The sequence below is a fragment of the Podarcis cretensis genome, assembly GCF_951804945.1.
Source record: "Podarcis cretensis genome assembly, chromosome: 9".
Lineage (NCBI taxonomy): Eukaryota > Metazoa > Chordata > Lepidosauria > Squamata > Lacertidae > Podarcis > Podarcis cretensis.
In genome coordinates, this window is record NC_137178.1 from 8,511,306 (window position 1) to 8,531,463 (window position 20,158).

The 20,158-nt window shown below is 44.5% G+C and overlaps 1 long non-coding RNA gene across 1 annotated transcript; it reads left to right on the top strand.

Moving 5' to 3' along the window:
• Window positions 1-10,125: 10,125 nt before the first annotated feature.
• Window positions 10,126-11,276, top strand: LOC307224148. The gene is made up of 3 exons (XR_013842443.1): window positions 10,126-10,191; window positions 10,286-10,323; window positions 11,201-11,276. It is a non-coding gene; the product is annotated as an uncharacterized lncRNA (long non-coding RNA).
• Window positions 11,277-20,158: the final 8,882 nt, after the last annotated feature.

Here is a 20,158-nt window from a genome sequence, read left to right on the forward strand (position 1 = left end):
CCTTGCAACTTTCCCAAGAGAAAGAATGTCCTATTCAGTTCAAACTGGATTTTCTTTCCAACAGCCATTCTCTGCAATATCCCAAAGCTCCCTCTAGGGGAATTTAGGTTTCTTTTTACTCCATTCAGCACAGATCCAAAAGTCCAGTTAAATTGTAACAGTCCTTCCTTCTTTTCAAAAGCAAGCTTGTAACAAATGTAGACAACAGAAACAAAGTCCTCTTTTTGCGTCTTGACAGCTAGCTTGACAGCTGTCAAATTGTTCTATACTTCATCAACAGGCTCTCACGGACCACTGCCGGGTCCGGGGGGGGGGCGGCACATCAATTCCCAAATTTAGTTCTTTTCCTGCAGGCTCCCCTGCTCCAGATAAAATTTCTTATAGTGTCAATCCGTAGAATTAAAGTCCTTTAAAAAAAAAAGACCAAAAAAACCTCTCCATGACCTTAGTTGACAGGTTCTTTGCTTTAAATTATTTACAGAAAGGGGAGGCGGACTTCCTGTTTGGACCTTCCCCGATCGTACCAAATTTAAAAATATTTTTTAACAGATCCAATTTTCGTACTACTCACGGGTTGTTGTTTGAAATCCGAATGTCCACAAAAAGAAGTCAGCGCTCTCCGGCAACGGCTGTGCGGCTTCACTCCACGAAAATAGCAATCGATTCGAGACACCGCGCCACTCACCCCGCGTCACTTCGGAGCCCCCGAAAAGGGGTTTCCGTGTGAGTAGGGGGGGCACTCTTGGTGTAAGCCAAATCCCACGTTCCCAGGCTTCCTCCGCCTGGGATTTTGGAGGGTCTCCGCCTTCGCCGCGGCGGCAAGACCCGATTTTAGCGGAGCGGGTTCCTCTGGATCAGAGGAATTCTGCCATTGCCGATGGCGCTAACCCGGAAGTCCTAATAATTCTAAAACCCTTTCCTGTTCCTAGGTATTTCTGGTTTGGGTGGTGGTTGAATATTTCAATTCTTTTAGGTGGGTGTCAAGAGAAAATGGTTCCTGTGGCACCATCAGCATACAAATAACATTACACATCAGAGGAGAACTCACACAAAAAGGATACTTGTTTTCTGAGAGTTCTCTGGGGATTGGAAACCTGTTAATATTAAGGATAACTGAAGAATGGAATTGTTGCCAATTCCTATGTGAAATGTTCTGGCATGCACCTCTCCATCTAATATGTGGATGGGTTAAAGTCTCAAGTCCCAGTTGTTAAAGTCTCAAGACAGGATCATTCCCAGCGGTGGTTCCACATTTGTGGAATGGGCTCCCTGGTGAGGTATGCCTCCCTCCTTCCCTCCCTCATCGTTAGCATTTAGGAAGAACTGAAAAACATTACTGTTCATCCAGGCATTTGAGGCCTGAAAGATGCTCTTCGTGGTAACCTTAAAATTGCTAGCTATGTTGCAAAAAGTCTTATACTGCAAGGATGGAAGGATAAACACCCACCATCCCCTGCGTTCTGCACATCTCGGTCTCCTTTCTACCTTTGAACATACAGCTTACAATCATCAATTTTCTTTGGATATCCAGTTGGACATATGGATTGCCTACATTAATTTAAATATTTAAGTCAAGATTGATGGAATATTTTTATTTTTAATACCATCTTCTGGTGTTCCACTTTTTCCTTAAAAAAACACAACCCACCAAATTAATTTCTTAAAACAATAACAACTACGCTGTGAGGTCATGTGATTGTTTTTAGATGTTCATAATGTATTTAAACATCTTTACATATTTTGTTTACAATTGTGCTGTTTCACTGCTTTGTTGTTTGTCAATCAGGGCTCCTTTGGGAGAGATCAAAATGTTAACAACAGCAACAAGAGCCAACAGATTTCAGACTACTTCAGATATTGTGATGCAGTTCTCAGCAGTTTGAATATATCAAAAATAGATATTTAAACATGGAAAGGAAATGAGCATATAAATATGTATTTTAGAGGATTTTTTATTTTTTTAAAAAATTGCAGGTAAATTGAAGAATAGATCAGTAATGAGTCAATAAATGAGTAAATAAAACTGGTCCTTAATGGATAGATTTCCCTATCCATAATACTGAGCTGCTTCATAAATGTACTAACGGAAGTTGCCCATCACATATATTTTTTAAAGGTTACTATTATATGGTTTCCAAGTTGAAATACTTTTGTTTGGAATGTTTTCGTGCCTGTGATCACTGACAACTGCTAAGGTGACAGGGAGAAATTGCCAGATGCTAACAATGTTACATCCTTACCTACAGTTATATCTGCATTATAAACTGATAGGTCCATTTGTTAAAATGCCACTCTTTAGAAACATATTTCTGCAACCACAGCTTCAATGCAAATCCCTGTATTGAAATCAGAGTGAATTCTGTAGGGAGAGTGATCTCCTCTGGGGAGACAAAAGTTATGCTGCCAGAACAGAATCACCTCCCACACTGTGGGAGAAGACAAGCAATTTGAAATATAGCGCCCATTAGCAAGGCAGGTTTAAAGCTTTCTTAGCTCTAAATGAATCTTCCAACTGATGCTTTGAAAGCCTAGGATGCTTTTTGAAGGACCTGGCTTGGTTGTAAAACACGTGGGCCCCTCACTTATTCCTGTGGGAAATCTGGAAATTGTGGGTTTTGGAAATCAATAGGGAATAAATGATGCTGTCTTTCTGACTCATAGAAAAACAGATTGGGAGGGCAAAATAAACTTTGCTGCAGCAACATCCCTCAACAATGGACATTCACAAAGTATCAGAGAATTAGGATAAGATTCAGGGATTGCAAAAACCTTAAGGGAAGTTCAGGGAAGTTTTTAATGTATGACATTTTGATGTATTTTTAATCTTTGTTGGAAGCCACCCAGAGTGTCTGGGGAAACCCAGCCAGATGGGCGGGGTACAAATAAATTATTATTATTATTATTATTATTATTATTATTATTATTAACCCATAATGAACAGATTGATCCTGGAACCCAGTTGTATCTCAGACCTGTGTTCTGACTGGCCTCCTTGCTGTAGATTATCTCATTTCATACTCATTTTATTTAAGACATTTCTCTGCTGCTTAATTATTTGCATTTCTAAATAAATAAGAAATCCACAGAAAATGGGGTGATAGAATCATAGAATTGTACAGTTGGAAGGAACTCCAAAGGTCATCTAGTCCCTGCAAAAGCATCCATAGCAGATGGCTTCCCAACATCTGCTTAAAAACCTCCAAGGAAGGAGAGTCCACAACCTTCTGAGGGAAACAGTTCTACTGTTGAACAGCTCTTACCATCAGAATCCCCCCCCCATATGTTTAGTCAGAATTTCCTTTCTTGTAACTTAAAGCCATTGGTTTGAGTCCAACCCTCCAGAGCAAGGGGCAAACAAGCTTGTTCTCTCTTACATGTGACAGTCCTTAAGATATTTGAAGATGGTTATCATATCTCCTCTCAGTCTCCTCTTTTCCAGGCTAAACATACCCAGGAAAAGGTAAAGGTAAAGGTACCCCTGACCGTTAGGTCCAGTCACGGACGACTCTAGAGTTGCGGCACTCATCTCACTCTATAGGCCGAGGGAGCCAGCATTTGTCAGCAGACAGCTTCCGGGTCATGTGGCCAGCATGACTAAGCCGCTTCTGGTGAAACCAGAGCAGCGCACGGAAATGCCGTTTACCTTCCCGCCGAAGTGGTACCTATTTATCTACTTGCACTTTGACACACTTTTCGAACTGCTAGGTGGGCAGGAGCTGGGACCAAACAACAGGAGCTCACCCCGTCATGGGGATTCGAACCGCTGACCTTCTGATCGGCAAGCCCTAGGCTCAGTGGTTTAGACCACAGCGCCACCCGCGTCCCCAAACATACCCAGTAAACATACCCAATAAAAATTTTAATTATTAAAAGTAATCATAAAATGGAATGGCACCTTAAAATCATTGCTGGAATCAGAAAATCTTTTTCATGCACTTGAAGTTTGGTCTAAAATCATCTGGGAGGGAACTCCATAGACTTCTGCCCATTCTACTGAATGCCTGGCCTCTATCAGTTATGAACTGTGCATCTAAGCCATAGGGGACCATCAGTAGAGACTCCCCCAAATTGCTCAGTAACTGGGCCAAGATATAAGGGCTCAGGCAGTCCTTAAAATATCCTGATGCTATGACTACCATGAAGGAGGCTACTTCAAAGGCCTATAAATGAAAACCCATTTTTTCTGCACTCCACCACAGCTGGAAACTGAACACTGAGGTTCAGGGGAATAGTTTGCCCAGAACAGAGGTGGAGAATGCTGCTGAGTGATTTATTTGGCTTATTTCAAGGAAACAGGCAGAGTTGCAAGGCTTAATCAGGTTCCTTTACTTACGATCAGCTGTTACATGTTACAATCTGAAGCCAGCAAAAAGGGGGTGGGGTGTGTGAAACTGAATTCACAACTCAGGAAAGCCACCTGGTTCCTGCTCCCAGGTCCATCAACCCCATAGTGGCTTTCTTCTTCTTAAACTGTGGGACATGTTTAAAGGTTGTTGCCTATTCCAAGAGAGAGCTTGCAGCCTTCCAGAATGGACTCCAGCTCCCATCAGCTCCACTCAGCATGGGCAATGGGAGTTTGGATGCAAATTGTAGTCCAGTGGGTACAATGTACATGTGGTCTGTTATGTACTGGGTTGAATAGGATCCAAACTGCAGCAGTCTGATTGGCCCTAGAACAATAGGATCCAAAAGGCAGCAGCCTGATTGGTCCTAGAACAATAGGATTCAGAATGCAGCAGTCTGATTGGTCCTAGAACAATGCAGCAGTATGATTGGTTGGCAGGAACTACCCAATCATGCTCCAGATAGAAGTGAATCCATAACCTGATTGGCTTACAGTAGAATTCCGGAATTAGCCAATCATGTGCACCCCATTGTGTAAATAATGTATATAAAGCAGATACCTTGAGGGGACTTTCATTCATTCCTCCTCACCACTATGAGCTGAATAAAGAGCATGAAATCACTTTACGACTCTGAGTATATTTCACTGGCGACGAAGGTGGGATCCCGCTGAGCTGACTGCCACACACAGCACCGCAGCACCGCCACCTGCCGCATCGCTGCCTCGCACCGTGTATCCAGGCTTCAGCTCCGGGACACAAGGAACTGAGAATGGCAACCAACAGCAGCTTTTCGCCGTTCAACCCAGCATCTGGAGACTAGGAAGCATACGCCTCCCGTTTCACCTTCCTCCTAGAAGCCAAAGGGGTCACCGATGAAGAAGACGCCAAGAAGAGGGCAATATTCTTCAGCGTCTGCGGAGAGGAGACGTTTGAAATCGCCCGGGCTCTCCTTGCGCCTGAAGACGTCGCTACTGTTCCATACAAAACAATAATGGAACAGCTGAAGGGGCACTTTTCGCCGCAGCCCTCAGTGGTGGCTCGTCGAAATGCCTTCTACACAAAGCGGCAAGCCCCTGGGGAAACCATAACTGGGTTTGTGACCTCTCTCCGCCAAGCCGCCCGGTTCTGCAACTTCTCAGAGCTGGAGAACATGCTTCGTGACCGCCTCGTCGGTGGCCTGAGGGATGAGAAGCTGCAACGACGCCTCTACGCTAAGAAGGACCTAACGTTCCAGGTTGCTCTGGAGGAGGCCCTGGCAACGGAAGCTGCCGAGAGGTCGATGCAAGAGGCACGGCCGAGCCAGCCATCCCAACCGAGGGTCCACCATGAAGACCTCACCGACGACTCAGGATCCAACAGGGAGGAGGTGCACCGAGTACAGCAGCGCACTCAAGCAGCCCACATACCACAGCTGCCTCGACGAGAAGGAGGGAACTGCGCAAGCTGCGGAGAAAGTCACGAGAGGAGGACCTGCCGTTTCCGCAACGCAGAGTGCAGGCAGTGCAGAAAATCGGGACACATCGCCCGGGTGTGTCGGGCTCGGCCCACCCGACGCCAGGCATCAGATGACCAATCCAAGAGCCCCAGGTCCCGGGGCCCAACGCACCAAGGCAACTCGACTGAGCTCACGGACTTCCAGGTATACCAGTTGCCCCACCCCAACGTAGAGAAAATTTATGTTGACGTACAGATAGAGGGGGCCCCATGCCGCATGGAGCTTGACACGGGTTCAACTCTATCCATAATCTCGGCAAGGACCTTAAGGAAACTGTGTCCTACTGGGGGTCCCAAACTCAGGCCGGCCCCATTCACCCTCCGGGACTTCCAGAAACGTAAGGTCCCCACAATGGGGGTGGGGACCTTCAGGGTGCAATACCGAGGGCGGACGCGGCAACTGGAATTGCTGGTGGTCAAGGGCCCCTACATTAGCTTACTGGGATTGGCATGGTTTGGACCACTGGGGCTAGCCGTCACCGGGGTGAACCACACTAGCTTACAAGTGGACGTGGACGCCATATGCAAGGAATTTCCGGGGGGTTTTGATGGGAAATTGGGACAGTATACAGGCCCCCCCATTGCTCTACAGCTTGACCCCGCAGTACGACCGGTCAGGCTCAAGGCCCGCCGGGTCCCGTTCGCCCTGAAACCCCGTATAGACGAGGAATTGGACCGGCTTGTGGAGCAAGGAGTGCTGGAGCCGGTGCCTAATGCCCCCTGGGAAACCCCAATTGTCACACCCGTCAAGCCTAATGGTTCGGTCCGCATCTGCGCAGACTACAAATGTACCATAAACAAGGCCCTTACGGCCCATGCATACCCAGTGCCAGTGGTCAGCCATGTTCTTGCCACCCTGGCTGGGTCGAAAATTTTTGGCAAGCTGGACTTGGCCCAAGCATATCAACAGCTGCCAGTGGATGAGGCCACAGCAGAGGCACAGACGATTGTGACGCACAGAGGAGCATTCAGGGTAAAGCGGCTGCAATTCGGTATCAGCGTGGCACCAGGGATATTCCAGAATCTAATGGACTCTCTACTTAAAGGGATTCCTGGCGTCACCCCCTTCTTCGATGATGTGTTGATTGCCGGGCCCACACCAGAGGAGTTTGAGGACCGCCTCCGCACCGTTCTGCACCGTTTCCAGACGGCGGGTCTCAAGGTGAAGCGGGAAAAATGTCTACTAGGAGTGCCTCAGGTGGACTTTCTGGGATTTATGGTGGACGCAGAAGGGGTCCACCCGACTGGGGACAAGGTACGGGCCATTTGTGATGCCCCAGCGCCCAAGAACAAGACTGAACTTCAGGCCTTCTTGGGACTATTGAACTTTTACCATTCCTTCCTTCCCCACAAGGCGGCGGTAGCGGAGCCCCTACACAGACTCCTGGACAAGCGGGCCCCTTGGGTGTGGGGCCAGCGCCAGGAGGCCGCATTCCAGGCAGTCAAGGACTTGCTTGTCTCAAACTCGGTCTTGGCACACTTCGACGAGAGGCTGCCGGTGGTGCTAGCATGCGACGCCTCGCCCTATGGAATTGGCGCTGTCCTGGGACACCAACTCCCGGATGGAAGAGAGGTACCAGTGGCATACTTTTCCCAGACACTCAACGCAACCGAGCGGAACTACGCGCAAATCGACAAGGAGGGTCTGGCAATCGTGAAGGGAGTAAAAAAATTCCATGATTTCTTGTACGGGCGGCCCTTCACCGTGGTGACTGACCACAAGCCGTTGCTTGGCTTGTTTGCCCCTGAAAAGCAGACCCCCAAGTGCTGTCTCCTCGCGTCCTCAGGTGGTCAATTTTCCTTGCCACCTACCAGTATGCACTAATTCACCGTCCGGGGAAGGTGATGGGCCATGCGGACGCCCTCAGCAGGCTACCACTACCGGAACAGGCCCCGACCCAGCACCTGCACAAGAGGTTATGAGCCTGGAGCTGCTTCCTGACCGCCCCATTCAGGCACAAGAAGTTGCACACCATTCCAAGAAAGATAGGGTCATCTCCCGGGTCCTGGACTGGGTGTGGAGGGGATGGCCCAGCAGCAGCCCCGGGCCAGAATTCGCCGGCTACACAACCCGCAAACATGAACTGTCGGCCCACAAGGGGTGCCTGTTATGGGTAAGCAGGGTCGTTGTTCCCCAGCCCCTCCGCAAAAGGGTCCTCACAGCCCTACACGAGACACACCCAGGGGTAGTAAGAATGAAGGCCCTTGCCAGGAGTTATGTGTGGTGGCCAGGGATCGACGGAGAGATAGAGGCCTGGGTCAAACACTGCCAGGCCTGCCAAGAATCCCGCCCAGATCCCCCAAGGGCCCCAGTCCAGTCCTGGGAGTCCGCCCGAGCACCATGGTCACGCCTGCATGTGGACTTCGCTGGCCCCTTTCAGAGGAAAACATTCTTCATAGTGGTGGACTCCTACACCAAATGGCTGGAAGTCGCACTGGTACCGTCCACTTCTACGTCCGCAGCCATCCGGGTACTACGCAGGCTGTTTGCAACCCACGGGCTCCCTGACACTCTCGTCTCAGACAACGGGACTGCATTTACGTCAGGAGAATTCCAAACCTTCACAACGCAGAACGCCATCCGCCACATCCGTTCGGCGCCATTCCACCCTGCCACCAATGGCCAAGCAGAACGCATGGTGCGGACCACTAAGGACACCCTTCGCCGTATGACACAAGGGGATTGGGAGTACCGCCTTGCCACATTCCTTCTAGCACAGCACAGCACCCCCAGCTCAACGACTGGCCGGAGCCCCGCTGAACTACTAATGGGTCGGCGCCTTGCAATCAGATTGGACCGCCTTCACCCCGATAGAGCTCAGGATGAGGCAGTGGTGGGGGAAGGCAAGAACCCCCGGACCTTCGAGGCTCAGGACCCAGTGTACGCAAAGAATTTTGGGGCAGGCCCAGCATGGGTACCCGCCACAGTCACCAGGGTCACTGGCCCCGTGTCGTATGAGGTGCTAACGAATGGGGGGCAATGCTGGCGCCGCCACTGCGACCAGATACGGCGACGATTCCCAGGAGAAAACCAGGAGGAGGAAAGGGCAGAGGAGTCCCAAGGGAACAGAGGGGCAGTGAGGCCCATAGAGCACGAGGGGCCAGCAGGAGAGGCAGAATCAGTAAATACAGAGAAGACCTGCGAGGTCGAAAGGACACTGGAACCAGAACCACGACTGAGTGAGCCGGTTGCACCAGACCAAACAGCCCCATCACAGCCAGCATCCTTGGAACACGAGCCAGAACCTGAACCCCGGACCAGGGAACACCCCAGGCCGCAACGCACACGTAGGCCGCCGGCGTACCTCGAGGACTATGAATGCGACCTCCCGAGCAGGACTGGAACTTAGAGGGGAGGGGTGTTATGTACTGGGCTGAATAGGATCCAAACTGCAGCAGTCTGATTGGCCCTAGAACAATAGGATCCAAAAGGCAGCAGCCTGATTGGTCCTAGAACAATAGGATTCAGAATGCAGCAGTCTGATTGGTCCTAGAACAATGCAGCAGTATGATTGGTTGGCAGGAACTACCCAATCATGCTCCAGATAGAAGTGAATCCACAACCTGATTGGCTTACAGTAGAATTCCGGAATTAGCCAATCATGTGCAGCCCATTGTGTAAATAATGTATATAAAGCAGATACCTTGAGGGGACTTTCATTCATTCCTCCTCACCACTATGAGCTGAATAAAGAGCATGAAATCACTTTGCGACTCTGAGTATATGTCATGGTCAAACCTGGAGTGCCACAAGTTTCTCACCCCTGTATGACAACAAAGCAGGCAGATTATCTAGGGTCTTGAATAATACCCATTACAGCATCAATGTTCCACCAAAGCTGAAGAGTGCAAATAGGTTACTGTGTGCAAATTTAAGTTGAATGTTTCTTATATTTGTCATGTCAATGAGCTTTAAAATGACTCCTGGAGAGTGCAGTTCCTCAGGTGTGGAGCTTCCTCTGCCAGGACTTTTATTAGGTCAAATCAGGATGTGTCTGGGATGACTTGACTAGGTTACTGATCATGTAGAGAAAGGAATTTGCATGTCTCAGAGGTCTCACACTGGTATGCAACACCTAGCTAGTGAGAGTCACTCATTAATCAATCTACATCAAGGTCAGCAGCTTCAAAGTACAGCTTTTGTCCTTGACTTCTCAAGTCTCTGCTTGAAATGCTACTTATTACAAGGAATATGGAGATTTCTGGAGTCAGTGTGCTTAAGGGCATTCTTAAAATGACAGTGAGGCTGAGCTCCTTAGGAACATCATGCTCAAGGTTTGATGAGCTCTAAGTTTGAGCTTATGGCAATAACAATATCTTGGCTCATGTCCTTAGAAATTGTATCTGAGTGGTAAGAACATCCAAATTTGCATTAGGCAGGGGGATTACTCTAGTACCTATGGATTTGCAACTTACAAAGTTCTTTCACTTCCTCCTTGCCTTAGGGAACAGCTTCTCCAGACTCTCTGGTAAAATGTCTTGGGTATGTATTGCAGTATTGTGGAAGATCATAGTTATTTCGAGAAGGTTTATGTAGTATGCAACAGTCTAGAAATCATGTGATACTGGGTCTTTAAATGGTTGATTTTGTTCTCTTTAACAAAATATTAGTTTCTCAGAAATAGTTACATGCTGAGATGGTCCCATGTGGGAATTGTGTTTGTTAAGATGGGCTTTTGCTGAACAGGCACTTTGGCTGAAGTGTTGTTTGGGGTTTTGGGGGGGTTGTGTTTGTTGGTGGTTCTTCTGTATCTTTATTTATAATCTTGTAATACATTTGGAAATTGTTCAGTTTGGTTGCATAGTTTTAAATGTTTCATTTATTATAATCTTGTAGTTCTGCATTTTTTTAAATGTCATAAGCCACCTTGAGAATGGCTTAAACTGGTGAAATTAGGAAGTTTCTTTGCAGGCATTTAAAATTTGGCTAGGTGATCCCTATTCCCTTGCACAGCTTTAATTCTCAGAGTCTCCTGGGAAGAAGAAATGATTATTAAACCACTCTGAGAATTGTGGTTCTGCATTCACCTCAAACGGCACTGTTTCCATTCTGCTGCAGTTCATCTTCCACAAAAGGTTAGGTTATTCATCTCACTGTCCTCTATGCTGAAGTTAAGCAAGATAAGTATTTGAGATAATTAAGTATGTATATTATTATTATTATTATTATTATTATTATTATTACTACTACTATTTTGTTAAATTTGTATACCGCCCTTCATCAAAAGATCAGAGGGCAGTTCACAGCATAAAAATTCAAACACTTCATCAATTACAATCCCATTATGTTATTCTACTGCATTCCTTTGAAACACGATGCAAATGGGGAAAAATTGTAATCAATTTCATATCTTTCACAGATGGAAAACAACCACAGCAAATACCATTCATATTTGCTGGATTTACTTCCATTCTGGACAGGGAATGGATAAGTGAACACCAGCAATTGCTGCCCCTGTTTCTCTTTCTGTTGGAGTTTTCTGACATTCCTATCAAAGATACACATCTGCAGGGCTGGATTTATGTTTGATGAGGCCCTCAGCTACTGAAGGTAATGGGGCCCTTTATATGTCCAGCTGTCCTTTGTCAACAACAAATTGCTGCTGTTTTTTTTTGTTGAACATATGCTATATGGTAATTTATGGACCTAAAAGCCCCCCATCCAAACAATGACTATCATCAGTGCAGGTAAGAAAAAAAATTAATTTTTATTTTTATCATCTACAGTACTGTTTTATTTATTTTATAGTACAGTACATTGATTATTGCTTTCATTTTATGGATCAATGGTTTCGTTAGATAGTAAAATTCATATTAAATTGCTGTTTTAGGGGTCGTTTCTAAAAGTGTGGAATGGATTAATCCGTTTTGCATTACTTTCTATGGGAAAGCCCGCTTTGGTTTTGGAACACTTTGGTTTTGGAACAGACTTCCGGAATGGATTAAGTATGAGAACCAAGGTACCACTGTATATAGAAATGAGCAAACCAGTGATATTTTAGGGAGCAGACTAGCAGGCAGTGCCCATTACTTACATCATAGGAGCCTACACAACACAAAACACTGTTGCTGTATGTAAGTTTTATTTTATTTGTTTTTTTATCATCCAGTTTTCCCCCCTTTAATTTTTTGGGGGGCGGGGGCAAGAGAGTGGGGCCATAAGCTATAGCTTGTTTAGCTTATACATAAATCCAGCACAGTACACCTGCCTTCTCTAAAGAGTTAACTTGATTCCAAGAGTTTGTGTGTGTGTGTGTGCAAGTGCGCACCCCACTTGAAATGCAGGCACTAGGGCAGAGCTACACTTTCCTTTTTTTAAAAATAAGTGTTCCATATTAAGGATGACTGTAGAACCTAGTGACCTTTAAATGGGATGTGAAAATTGAGTGTAATTGAGTGGTGTGTCTGTTAATTATGTAAAGGGATTAAGAAGTGAAGAGGAAAAAGCCAATGTTGACCTGGTCTCCGATTCAGAGGGCAGCCTGCCAATTTCCAAAACCATTGTTTGCTTTGTGACCTCTGCTGGAGGGTTTCAAAGTTCGCCTTCAGATATATGGACAAATCAAAGGGATGAGAGACAGAGGTGAAGGTCAAGGGAAAATAATTGCTCCAATAAGGCATAGAAGTGGCCAATGGTTTTATGCAAAAAAAGAGGGGGGGGGGTTAGCAACGGTGGGGCAGAGAGGGAAACAGATAAGAGGAAGATGAAATGCTGGACTGCATTGGCGAAGAAGAATATCCTTTTGTGTGTCCTGAATCTTCCAACATTCAATTCTACTGGGTGGCCCTGAGTTTTAGTATTTTGAAAGAGGGAGGAAGAAAAAAAAAAGCCTATTCCATTGTCTCCAAACCATGTATAATTTTATGCACCAAAAAGCACCCCCTCCTTGCACGGCAGTGGGGAGGAAGGTGGAGATGTCTTTGCCTGCAGTATAAAATCTTATCCCCATACACATCTCAGCAGTGAACGAAGAAGGCATTTCACGAACATAGATTTAAAACAGTCATGGTAGGGGTGTCCTGCATTTCATGCTGGCATGTTATGTGCAAACCCCTCCTTTCCAAATCAATGTGTGTACAAAAGGCACGAGAGCATTTCATTGAAAGGATTGCAAGCCTCTCCCTACAGGATAGTTAAGAAGTACAGCGCCACAAAGCTCTAATGAACAATATAGAGAGTGGATCTGTCTTTTCTTATCATCTGCAATCACCAAAGGATGGTGAGTGGGTTTACCCCCCTCTCTTTCCTCTGTCTCCGAGGCCCAGAAGTCATATTTCAAGACACGAGTTTCTTTTATCTTTAAGCTTCCAAGTAGATACATTTGATTTATAAATTCATTCAGAAAATATTTTCCATCAGCCCATGCTTCAGTGCCTCTACATGTTATTTGTTCAGTAGGAACAAATAGCTCTCCTAGACCGAGATTCAATAATTCTCCATGTGGAACATATAAATATAAGCAAGGACCCACGTAAATTCCTGGATGGTTTTTTTGCTTTTGCTTTTTGCCGCGATTGCTGCTGTAGAAACATCCAGTAGATTGCACCAATGGTGCCGCTTGCCTAGCACCCTGATTTCAGCAGGAATCAGCCAAATGTCTCTCAGAGGCTCATGACAAGACATGTGTCCAGCATCTAGTATTTAGAAGTACACTACCACTCGTTATGGGGGCTCCATTTAGCTGTTATGGGTCAGAGTTATAGCTATTTTCCCAATATAACAATTGCCTAAATCTTTTTCTACAAGACGCCTAGGATGGGGCGAACACCTTGTGATTACAAATCCAATACCTTAATTATGTGCAATTATGTAAATATGCATAATTATGTGCAACTATATAATAATGCGTAAGTAGTGTATTCATGATGGCTGCATTCCCATGTTTGCTTGTTTATGAGTAAATCCCATTGAATGCAGTGGGACTTACTTCTGAGTAGATGTGTGCAGACAGTGCTTTTTTCTGGCAATATGCAGCAGTACACAGTACTAACACCCTTTTTTCAGGGGAAAGAAGCAGAAAGGATCTCAGACTCTGTCAGAGCATTGCGACTCCTTCCCCAAGCCCAGGAAGCATTTGTACAGAATTTGGCCCAGCACTATGAAATTCTCCTAATGCTCCATCTGAGAAGGAGCCTCCTACTGTATAAACATGTTGAGCTTTGAAATTTCAATGGCAGCTCTGCAGGTTCACTTCCATGGAAAGAGCAGCTTTATGTGTGCACAGAGCTCCTTCTGCATGGAATTCAACAGGCCAGTCTGCGTGGGATGGAGCTGTGTGTGTTAGAATTCCTGCTCCATGACTGCAGTCATGGGATTTTTGTCTATCACATGACGGTATATTTTTTGACACCACAGAGTGGGAAGTGACAGAGACAGGATGTTTGTGTTACTATGTTCCATGAAGTGGGACTGTTGTCCTTTGTTCTTTTTCTCTTTGCTGTCTGATGCTAGAGAGAGAGGGAGCCATGTTGCAGTGCTCCATGTGTGTTTATAAGTAAATAAAAGTGGATTAGCCCAAAAGCTGAGTTGCTGAGGTCTGTCACGCAAGTTGTGCAAACTCTGCGGATCCCTAAGTGTGCTGGTTGGCATCGGTCGCTGGAATGTTCGGGCTGAATAAAGCTTTTAAAGCTCCCAAACGATCGACCAGGAGGGAGAGAACATGCCAGATGGCATGTGTCTCTGCCAGGGTCCTACTTGAGTGTAGGATGAACTCCTGACAGTGTGTGCATCAGACGAGTTCTGGACATAGGAAGCTGCCCGATACTGAGTCGGACACTTGGTCCATCTTGCTCAGCATTATCTACACTCACTGGTGGTAACTCTAGGGTTGCCATATTTCAAAAAGTAAAAATCAGGACACCCCAAAAGTTGTTGAGGAAGCCTTCCCTAGGTAGCCCTAGGTACTTCAGAAAGGAGAGATTCTCAGCTTTTCAGCCTTACCAAGAGGTGCTGGAGTTTCAATCTGGGGTGTTCTGCATGCAAAGCAGATATGCTACCACTGAGCTATAACCCTTCCCTAAACATAGAAACAGTCCCACTTCATGGAACATAGAAAACTGCCTTATACTGAGTCAGACCATCTAACTCAATACAGTGGTACCTTGGGTTACAGATGCTTCAGGTTACAGACGCTTCAGGTTACAGACGCTTCAGGTTACAGACTCTGCTAACCCAGAAATAGGAAGAAGAAGAAGAAGAAGAAGAAGAAGAAGAAGAAGAAGAAGAAGTTTTATTTATACCCCCACCCTCCCCCAGGCAAGGCCGGGCTCAGGGCGACTAACAACCAATAATAGAAACAAGTTGAATGAATACAACTTAAAAACAAGATTAAAATACAACATCATTAAAACATTAAAATGCAGTACCTCGGGTTAAGAACTTTGCTTCAGGATGAGAACAGAAATCGTGCGGCGGCAGCAGGAGGCCCCATTAGCTAAAGTGGCACCTCAGGTTCAGAACAGTTTCAGGTTAAGAACGGACATCCAGAACGAATTAAGTTCTTAACCCGAGGTACCACTGTAGTATCTACAATGACTGCCCATAGTTCTCCAGGCTTCCATGCAGGAATCTCTCCCAGCTTTACATGGAGATAATGGTGCATAGACATAGTGGTGCAGCAATAAAACTGCTAACATGTTTGCAAAGTCTGGTATGGGTTCAAACTGGATGGGAAACCACATGTTATTCCAGGGGATTGGACTAAATGTCCCTTGGGGTCCCTTCCAATTCTACAGTTCTATGATTCTATGAATCTCTGCTGGAAGACTTCTTCATAGCATGGGACTGGTGTCACTAAATGCATGCAAAGCAGATGCTCTAGCAGTGAGCAAAAGTCTCTTCATCTGCACTCCTCCCCTAATCTGTTTTTAATCTTCACTGGATGATCATATATTCTCTGTCCTTGTTTATGATTGAATGGAAGTCCATTAAATTCTTATGGGGTGTGGGGAAACCAGACAAACATCTCACTTTGCTTTCCTTGACAATACAGGGTCGCCTTGCTACAAAATTTCTTCCCTACCTATTAGACATATCAAAATAGAAGTTCCATTCAAGATGCATCTATAATTGTACAGAATGAGTATGCAAACAGCATGCCAGGCGGATATAACAACATGTTTTAAAGCATTTATATAGAAAGCACACCTGACCTTGTAAATTGTTCACATAAACATGGTAAGATGCTACCCAGTGTTAATAGGATGTGTGTGGGATTTTATGCAATAGAGTTATTAGTAAGTTTGTTTTGCGGTCTGGAATCCACACATGCTTTCTTGATTTGTATTTTTGGCAAAGCTAAAAGCACCAACAAAAGACAGAAATTTAATTGGAAGACCTCAGCACTGAACTAATAATAGCTGTAAATAACTGTGGGTGTGCAAATTCAAACTGAAGCTGGAGAATATCTATCATCTATCTATCTATCACCTATCTGTATCCAGTTATCTATTTCCACCGGGGGGGGAGGGAATCTTTCTTTGCCCATCAAAACATGGATGGTATATAGACATTGTTTCTTTTAAATTGGGCTCAGAGGTCACAATCTGTCCATCAGTGGATGCAGCTGCAGGCATGAGAGAGGTTTTGCAATGAGCAAGGATGGGGAACCTGTGGCCCTCCATCTGCGCTTGCTCCCCATCTTGCACCAGGGATGATGGGAGTTGTAGTCCAGCAACATATGGAGGGCCACAAATTTACTCTCCCTGGCATAGGGATGGATGCAACTGTCAATTTCAGTTTTCATACTTCTCAGTTGTCCAATCCTGAATTTGCTTCTCCCTATTTTTGCATATGTTTACCTTTTTTTAAAAAAAGACTGCATGGGGGGGCCACTAGGGGTCACATTGGAAGATGGCCGACAATACCATCTCTCCGACCCACACGGGGTAATTAAGAGGCTGTTATGGGAGTAGGCAGCCTCCCTTGTTGCCCCAAGGAAATGGGGAACACTGCCCTTGCCTGCTGTGCCCATAAATCACCCCCTAATTCAAAAGAAGGGGGTGAGGGCCCTAGGCAGAATGCCCCCGTGTGGACATCGGCTCTCCTGGATCCTGTCTCTGATCGCGCACTAGTTGCAGCAATTTGGAATAATTAATTACAAAAGAAGCAAATGCACATATTTCAAGTGAAGAAGGGGAGTGAAGTCTGCTAATTTAAGTGACCTCTGTGAAAGAAGACGACGGGCTGGAGAAACAGGAATATTTTACGATGAAGATACACCAAAGGCAGGGTATGTTGACAACGGGGCTGAATGGGGGGGGGGGACTTTTTTACTTTCCTTCTATGTGATTTACAAGAACCCCTCCTCATTAGAACCGTCAGTTGAACTGACCCAAGCAGGATGATTAAGGTCTGTGTAGAGATAAACTTTAACCAAAAGTATACTTTACGGAGACCGAGAAGCAATAAGAGCTTTTGGGAATGGCGCAGCAATTAATTCGGAGTCGCCATCTTGTCAAAAGATTTATAGCCGGGAAGAAGAACGGATTTGTTTTCAGACTGCATTCCTAGTGAATCTCCTCAGAGGTTTTGAGAAAGGAGGCAGATTGGTGAAGATTAATGACACTAAGACTGTTTTGATGTATGGAAGTGATGTTATATGGAAAACGTCTGGATATGGCTACTGGATAAAAAAATAATAATCATATCCACGCAGGATTATAAACTGTTCTAACCAGCTTGCGGAGACTATCAGAGGTCACAAAGAGAAAGGAAAAATATATGAAAATAACAACAAGAGATGTGGAAAAATAATAAGAAAAGACTGGATAGTACTGTGAACATCACAAGGTTAGATTTGTGGACATTAAAACAGCAGTAAGAAGTAAAAAGTTGATTGGATCCCTTCGGAACTTGAAATATGGGTACCCCCAACAAAAATTTAAAATTCGGCTGTGTAATTTGGAATTTATGTAATTTGGTTTGATTTGATGTGATTGGTCGGTTAATAAAAATTATTCTTAAAAAAAAAAAAAAGACTGCATGAAGATTTGTGCATATTTTTGCTTTTCTCCCAAAACTGTGGTACATGGACCACCAGTGGTCTGTGAGTCTCATTCAACTAGTCTGCAGGATATCTGTAAAAAAGCCATTAAAAATCATACCACATCTAGCTTCTTCTACAAGAGGCAGAAAAATCATTAAGTAGTCTGTTAAGACTCTTGGCAATTTTGAAGTGGACCATGGGGGAACTTTTCTAAGAGATACATTTTTGTACACAATAGTATATGCAATTTCCCCCAGTGGAATGTATTATTGCCTGTTTTTTTCACCAGTGTATGCATTTTCGAATGCACTTTTCACTAATATACACATTTGTGTATGCATTCTTGGATGGTGAACTGCATTGCAAAATTCAGAAAAGTGCACATTTAGAAGAAGAGCTGAATTTCATTTTGCATATTGGTTCCAGAAGTGTAAATTTGGAAGTCTGTGTTAAAATGGAGACTAAACAAATTTATCTCACATCCCTACGATAGTGGACAAAATCTCTACCATGGAGCCTGCCATTCAGCCAAGTGCATGCATATTACAATGCACAACCCAATACTTATAATGCAAACTTCGTTTCTTAGAGGTACTGTATTTCTGAATAGCAGCTTCTGGAGGGCAAACAATTAGGGCAGGATCTGGTCATCACAGCTGACTTCCCAATGTCATCTGGCATCTCGTATTTGGAATGGTCTGCTCAGGTAGATGGGACCATGGTGTGATCCAGCCCTCCTCTTGTTGTATCCCTATGATATCTTGTTCTGATCTAGCTGTGCTCTTGTTATGTGCACACAAACCATCTATCCAGAAATGAATAGAGATATGTTTTACCCTCTTTCTCATTATACTAGAACCTATGGGGTCACCCAAGTCATCTGAAAGTTGGAAGATTCAGGTAAAATAAAATAAAGTGCTTCTCACAACCCATAGTTAAAATATTGAATTTGCTGCCAGGGGATGTAGTGATGGCCATCAATTTGTGATACCTTTAAAGGTGGATTAGACAAATTCAAAGAGGATAAGGGTCTCAATAGCTACCTGTCATGATGGCTACATCAGCACCAGAGGTGGTTATATCTGATCACCAATTGATCATGAGTGGGATAATTCACTCATTTTTTAAAAATTTTTGGCCTCTGTTAGGCATTTGCTTGGCCACTGTGAAATGCTGAACTAGTGATCTGGTCTGATTCAGCACAGATCTTTTGTGAATATGTCCATCCCCACAGGCCTCAATAAGTTATTTATGTTTCAGAGTTGGGGGTCAGCCAGAGAGGTTGAGGAAGGTTGAAGATGCAGCTGAATCCTATGACAACCTTAAGCAGTACAGGTAGATTCACCCAGGGATGGGGGGGGGGCTCCCATGATTTTTTTTTAGTGTGTCCTTGTTAAGAAGACAGAAATATCAAGTGAGGTTGCAATATTAATCTGGAAAAATATGATGTTGAATTCGCTCTACGTTTAATTCACAGTTGCTCAAGGAACTGAAGTGTTGGGCTAATGTTGTGCAAGAGATGCTTGGAATGTGTGGGGTCGCTAATTGCAGCATTCCTCACTAATTAAAGTTCCCATAGTTAGAGTGTGAAAATCTTGCACATTAGCTTGTTAAATGCAGTATGACGGTGCAGTAGCAAACTAACACACACATAGATGCTGCAATTGAGGCTGGGGCATTTTTGATGAAATAGGAATTGACGATGAACATTCCAACATGCAAGCTTTGAAACTTGATGCATCAATCTTAATTGGAACATTCAATTGTTCCTTTTCAACATCTGAAATTTTGAGTTAAGTGCTCAGGGAATTCCTTTCGTTGTTCTTGCATATATTTCATGTACATGAAATGCTTTGAACATTCTAAAGGGAAATATAAAAATTGTGCCTTACTATTATTTAGGATTTTTTTTTAATTAAAAAAAAAAGGCTAGCAGCATTTTCCAATGAGGTTTTTGCACATGAACATTTTACAATATTCATATTCATGTTTTATAACTAAGAACAGTGGTCGCTGTTTTGGTTTTGGTTTGTTTTTGCCCAAAGCAAAATTCAGAGCAAATAAAAGTTTGCATGTTTTTCTGATTATGGAGTAGCATTGCTTTCTTTTAATGGACAAACACTAGGCCAAAAGGGGCTGCTAATGTCAAATGATCAATATTCTTTCCTTGTTATGCAACACAATAATTTCAAATTTCAGAATGCTGTAGCAGACAGAATAACTTAGCACTATGAATCATATTTCTGCAAAGCTATTTATCCTTATTCATTGTCTTGTATAAATAATATATACACTGCAGCTGCCCGGAGAAGCCCTTTTAAAAACAAAAAT